Raw genomic sequence first — 7,198 nt, 5'->3', positions numbered from 1 at the left:
TCAGAGGAAGAAGAATTCCCTCCCTGTGCAGAACCTACACCAGAGGAGCTTGAAGCAGACACTGCTGAGCTTTTGGGTGAAGGGGGGCCTGCCAGGGAGGAGCTGAGTGTGGCACAGCAAACCTGTCCCACATTAGAGGGTCTAAGACAGCAAGCTGTCAAACAGGCTAATGGGGATGTCAGTGACTCTCACAGAGTTTACTGGGAGGACAACCTCTTGTACACTGAAGCAAGGGATCCTAAACCTGGAACTGCCAGGAGATTAGTGATTCCTCAGGAGTACAGAAAGTTCCTCCTAACTCTTGCACACGATATTCCCCTAGCTGGGCATCTGGGACAAATGAAAACTTGGGACAGACTTGTTCCCTTGTTTCATTGGCCTAGAATGTCTGAGGACACAAAAGATTTTTGTAAGTCCTGTGAAACCTGTCAAGCCAGTGGTAAGACAGGTGGCACCCCAAAGGCACCCCTTATCCCACTGCCTGTGGTTGGGGTTCCCTTTGAAAGGGTAGGGGTTGACATAGTTGGCCCCCTTGACCCTCCTACTGCTTCAGGCAATAGGTTTATCTTGGTGGTAGTGGACCATGCCACAAGATACCCTGAAGCAATTCCTTTAAGGACCACTACAGCACCTGCAGTGGCAAAGGCCCTCCTAGGAATATTTTCTAGGGTGGGCTTCCCAAAGGAAGTAGTATCAGACAGGGGAAGCAATTTCATGTCTGCATACTTAAAGGCCATGTGGAAGGAGTGTGGTGTAACTTACAAGTTCACTACACCCTATCATCCACAAACAAATTGACTGGTGGAGAGATTTAATAAAACTCTCAAAGGCATGATTATGGGTCTCCCTGAAAAACTCTGCAGGAGATAGGATATCCTGTTACCATGCCTCCTTTTTGCCTACAGGGAGGTACCCCAGAAAGGAGTGGGCTTCAGCCCCTTTGAACTCCTCTTTGGTCAACCTGTTAGGGGTCCACTAACACTTGTCAAGGAGGGTTGGAACAACCTTTAAAAGCTCCAAAACAAGATATTGTGGGTTATGTACTTGGCCTCAGATCAAGAATGGCTGAGTACATGAAAAAGGCCAGCAAAAACCTTCAGGCCAGCCAAGAGCTCCAGAAGCAATGGCATGATCAGAAGGCTGTTTTGGTTCAGTACCAACCAGGGCAGAATGTGTGGGTCTTGGAGCCTGTGGCCCCAAGAGCACTCCAAGATAAATGGAGTGGTCCCCACACAATTGTTGAGAAAAAGGGTGAAGTCATCTATTTAGTTGACTTAGGCACTGCAAGGAGTCCCCTTAGGGTACTCCATGTACACCGCCTGAAACCCTACTATGACAGGGCTGATCTCACCCTGCTCATGGCAACTGATGAGGGACAGGAAGAAGACAGTGATCTTCTACCTGATCTCTTCTCTTCCACAGAACAAGATGCTCTTGTGGAAGGTGTAGTTTTGGCTGATTGTCTTACTGCTGAGCAGAAAGACCATTGCATAAATCTCCTGGGTCAGTTTTCTGAACTCTTCTCTACTGTGCCAGGTACCACTTCCTGGTGTGAGCACACTATAGATACTGGAGACAGTTTACCTGTCAAAAGTAAGATCTATAGGCAGCCTGACCATGTCAGGGACTCCATAAAGCAAGAGGTACAGAAAATGTTAGAACTAGGAGTGGTGGAGCACTCTGAAAGTCCATGGGCTTCTCCTGTGGTACTTGTACCAAAACCCCATTCCAAAGATGGAAAGAAGGAAATGCGGTTTTGTGTAGACTACAGAGGTCTCAACCTGGTAACCAAAACTGATGCTCACCCTATACCCAGGGCAGATGAGCTCATAGATACACTGGCATCTGCCAAGTATCTAAGCACTTTTGATTTGACTGCAGGGTATTGGCAGATCAAATTATCAGAAGATGCTAAACCGAAAACTGCATTTTCAACCATTAGAGGACATTACCAGTTAACTGTAATGCCTTTTGGTTTGAAAAATGCACCTGCCACTTTTCAGAGGTTGGTGAACACAGTCCTGCAAGGGCTGGAGGCATTCAGTGCAGCATATTTGGACGATATAGCTGTCTTTAGCTCCAGCTGGGATGATCACCTGGTCCACCTATGGAAAGTTTTGGAGGCCCTGCAAAAGGCAGGCCTCACTATCAAGGCTTCAAAGTGCCAGATAGGGCAGGGTAAGGTGGTTTATCTGGGACACCTTGTTGGTGGGGAACAGATTGCACCACTTCAGGGGAAAATCCAAACAATTATTGATTGGATTCCCCCTACCACTCAGACTCAGGTGAGAGCCTTCCTAAGCCTCACTGGGTATTACAGGAGGTTCATTAAGAACTATGGCTCCATTGCAGCCCCTCTTAATGACCTCACATCCAAGAAAATGCCTATTATGGACAGCAAACTGTCAGAAAGCTTTTGAGGAGCTGAAGCAGGCCATGTGCTCTGCACCTGTCCTGAAAAGCCCTTGTTACTCTAAAAAATTCTATGTCCAAACTGATGCATCTGAATTAGGAGTAGGGGCAGTCCTATCACAACTTAATTCTGAGGGCCAGGATCAACCTGTTGCTTTTATTAGTAGAAGGTTGACCCCTAGAGAAAAGCGTTGGTCTGCCATAGAGAGGGAGGCCTTTGCTGTGGTCTGGGCTCTGAAGAAGTTGAGGCCATACCTGTTTGGCACTCACTTCATTGTTCAGACAGACCACAAACCTCTACTTTGGCTAAAACAAATGAAAGGTGAAAATCCTAAATTGTTGAGGTGGTCCATATCCCTACAGGGAATGGACTATACAGTGGAACATAGACCTGGGAGTAGCCACTCCAATGCAGATGGACCCTCCAGATATTTCCACTTAGACAATGAAGACTCATCAGGTCATGGCTAGTCTTATTGTCCTTCGTTTGGGGGCGGGGGCGTTGTGTAGGAAAGTACCATCTTGCCTGGCATGTTACCCCCATTTTTCACTGTATATATGTTGTTTTAGTTGTATGTGTCACTGGGACCCTGTTCACCAGGGCCCCAGTGCTCATAAGTGTGCCTGAATGTGTTACCTGTGTAGTGACTAACTGTCTCACTGAGGCTCTGCTAATCAGAACCTCAGTGGTTATGCTCTCTCATTTCTTGCCAAATTGTCACTAACATGCTAGTGACTAATTTTACCAATTTACATTGGCTTACTGGAACACCCTTATAATTCCCTAGTATATGGTACTGAGGTACCCAGGGTATTGGGGTTCCAGGAAATCCCTATGGGCTAGTGCCAGGGGGCCCTCACACTAAGTAACTTTGCACCTAACCTTTACCAGGTAAAGGTTAGACATCTAGGTGACTTATAAGTTACTTAAGTGCAGTGTAAAATGGCTGTGAAATAACGTGGACGTTATTTCACTCAGGCTGCAGTGGCAGTCCTGTGTAAGAATTGTCAGAGCTCCCTATGGGTGGCAAAAGAAATGCTGCAGCCCATAGGGATCTCCTGGAACCCCAGTACCCTGGGTACCTCAGTACCATATACTAGGGAATTATAAGGGTGTTCCAGTAAGCCAATGTAAATTGGTAAAATTGGTCACTAGCCTGTTAGTGACAATTTGAAAGAAATGAGAGAGCATAACCACTGAGTTTCTGGTTAGCAGAGCCTCAGTGAGACAGTTAGGCACCACACAGGGAACACATACATATAGGCCACAAACTTATGAGCACTGGGGTCCTGACTAGCAGGGTCCCAGTGACACATAACAACCATACTGAAAACATAGGGTTTTCACTATGAGCACTGGGCCCTGGCTAGCAGGATCCCAGTGAGACAGTGAAAACACCCTGACATACACTCACAAACAGTCCAAAAGTGGGGGTAACAAGCCTAGAAAGAGGCTACTTTCTCACATTGCACTAGGTTTCTAGTCACCAATGTGATACTGGCACCTGTGTCCCTGTAGGCCAAGGCCTCAACACCATTTATTGAAACTGTCTGCCTGTACTTATCCATTGTAAGGGGACAAGCAGCCAGTGTGGTAAGGCCAATGCCACTAGTGTGACAGAAACTGTCTTGGGAGTGACTACCCTAATTTCTACTATGGACCCATAAGTGAATCCAACTACACCTTTATCTTGACTGTTGCCAGCAGTCCCACCACTAGTACCACTACTGCTAGGGGCACTAGAGCTTGATGTATTAGTGGTGGTAGGCTCAGGGGGTTTACCTGGACCGGACTTATCCCCTGGCCTATGGCCTCTATTTTTACACACAAAGCACCAAGGCTTTTTAAATTGTGTAGATTGAGAAGAAGAGGAAGAATTTGTTTTATCCCCATCCCCTGAAGAGTGTTTAAGATTTGAAGTGGGATCTTTGGTTTTACCCTTATCCCCATGCTTCTCTTGAGATTTTTCACCATCTTTCTTCTTATTGTTCTCTTTGTCAACCCCTGTATGAACTTTTCTGTTCACCCTTGTTCTGACCCATTTGTCTGCCTTCTTTCCCAATTCTTGGGGAGAGGTCAGATCAGAGTCCACCAAGTACTGGTGCAACAAATCAGACACACAATTATTAAGAATATGCTCTCTCACGATCAAGTTATACAGGCTGTCATAATCAGTAACTTTACTGCCATGTAACCACCCTGCAAGGCTTTCACTGAATGGTCAATGAAATCAACCCAGTCTTGTGAAGACTCCTTTTTGGTCTCTCTGAACTTTATCCTGTACTGTTCAGTGGTTAAGCCATAACCATCCAGGAGTGCATTCTTAAGAACTTTGTAATCATTGGCTTCACTTTCTTTCACAGTAAGGAGCCTATCCCTACCTTTTCCACTAAATGATAGCCATAGGATAGCAGCTCACTGCTTTTGAGGGACATCCTGTACAGCACAGGCCCTCTCAAGTGCAGCAAACCACTTGTTAATGTCATCCCCCTCCTTATAAGGGGGAACTATCTTGTGCAGATTCCTGGAATCATGCTCTTTTGCAGGATGACTATGGGGAATACTGCTGCTGCCACCATGGGTTTCTAAACCCAACTTCTGTCTCTCCTTCTCTACTTCTAAGGTCTGTCTATCCAAATCCAGCTGTTGCTTCTTGAGCTTCAGTCTGGTTTGTTCCACTCTCAATCTATTGAGCTCCCTTTCTAACAATCTGTCATCAGGGTGGGTGGGAGGGACATTCCTAGACACAGAAGTATGATGAGAATGAACAGAAGGAGACCTGTCCCTCACTCTAACAGCTTGGCTAACAGTGTAATGTGAGAGCACACCATCTGTATGATGTAACTCAACCTCTGTACCAACTATGCTAGACTGTCTAGTAATGGGCAGGCTAGGAAGTTTCTTTCCTGAATCTGTTCCTGGAGGAGTCCCTGGATCAGATTGGGAACCATTTGCTACTTTTTCAACAGATGTGGCCCCTATGGCCTTATCTTGTTCTCTAAGCATGTTAAGCAATAATTCCAAAGAAGGATTCTTCCCTACACTCAAACCTCTCTCTATGCAGAGACTCCTTGCTCCTTTCCAGCTAAGGTGATCATATGCAAGATTGGACAGATCAACATTTTGGCCTGTGCCAGACATTTTTAGAGAGAGTTAAAGTGATAGAAAAAGAGAAAAAAGTTTGTCAGAGCTTTTAGAAAGACAGAGAAAAAAAACTTTTTAAACTTTTTAGAACTTTTTGAAAGTTTAGAAGTACTTTTCAGCACTTTGAAAAGAGTGAAAAGAGGAAATGCAAAACTTTTTAGCTATGTGTACACACACTGAACTTGTTTTGTATATTTTTCTCTTATGAAAAGTACAATGACAAGAGTGGTAAGTAGTCTCAAAGCACTTATCCCAACGCTGTACAACCAATGTAGGAGGCTGGACTGGCTTGTAGTGAGTACCAAGGGGTACTTACACCTTGCACCAGGTCCAGTTATCCCTTATTAGTATATAGGGTGTCTAGCAGCATAGGCTGATAGATAATGGTAGCTTAGCAGAGCAGCTTAGGCTGAACTAGGAGACGAGTGAAGCTCCTACATTACCACTTAGTGTCATATGCACAATATCATAAGAAAACACAATACACAGTTATACTAAAAATAAAGGTACTTTATTTTTATGACAATATGCCAAAGTATCTCAGAGTGTACCCTCAGTGAGAGGTTAGGAAATATACACAAGATATATGTACACAATACCAAAAATATGCAGTATAGTCTTAGAAAACAGTGCAAACAATGTATAGTTACAATAGGATGCAATGGGGACACATAGGGATAGGGGCAACACAAACCATATACTCCAAAAGTGGAATGCGAACCACGAATGAACCCCAAACCTATGTGACCTTGTAGAGGGTCGCTGGGACTATTAGAAAATAGTAAGGGTGAGAAAAATTGCCCACCCAAGACCCTGAAAAGTGAGTGCAAAGTGCACTAAAGTTCCCCAAAGGACATAGAAGTCGTGATAGGGGAATTCTGCAGGAAAGACACAAACCAGCAATGCAACAACAATGGATTTCCAGTTGAGGGTACCTGTGGAACAAGGGGACCAAGTCCAAAAGTCATAAGCAAGTCGGAGATGGGCAGATGCCCAGGAAATGCCAGCTGTGGGTGCAAAGAAGCTTCTACTGGACAGAAGAAGCTAAGGTTTCTGCAGGAACGACAAGGGCTAGAGACTTTTCCTTTGGAGGACGGATCTCTCACGTCGTGGAGAGTCGTGCAAAAGTGTTTTCCCGCCGAAAGAATGCCAACAAGCCTTGCTAGCTGCAAATTGTGCGGTTAGTGTTTTTGGACGCTGCTGTGGCCCAGGAGAGACCAGGGTGTAGCAAATTGCGCCAGGAGACAGAGGGAACGTCGAGCAAGAAAAGGAGCCCTGTCAGTAGCAGGTAGCACCGGGAAAAGTGCCAGAAACAGGCCCTACGAGGATGCGTGAAACAGTGCTCACGCGAAGTTGCACAAAGGAGTCCCACGTCGCCGGAGACCAACTTAGAAAGTCGTGCAATGCAGGTTAGAGTGCCGTGGACACAGGCTTGGCTGTGCACAAAGAATTTCCGCCGGAAGTGCACAGAGGCCGGAGTAGCTGCAAAAGTCGCGGTTCCCAGCAATGCAGTCTGGCGTGGGGAGGCAAGGACTTACCTTCACCAAACTTGGACTGAAGAGTCACTGGACTGTGCGGTTAACTTAGACACAGTTGATTGGATTGGAGGGACCTTGTTCGTTGTGCTGAGAGGAGACCCAA

The sequence above is a fragment of the Pleurodeles waltl genome, unplaced genomic scaffold, assembly GCF_031143425.1.
Source record: "Pleurodeles waltl isolate 20211129_DDA unplaced genomic scaffold, aPleWal1.hap1.20221129 scaffold_56, whole genome shotgun sequence".
Classification (NCBI taxonomy): Eukaryota; Metazoa; Chordata; class Amphibia; order Caudata; family Salamandridae; genus Pleurodeles; species Pleurodeles waltl.
This window is presented reverse-complemented; position numbering follows the sequence as displayed.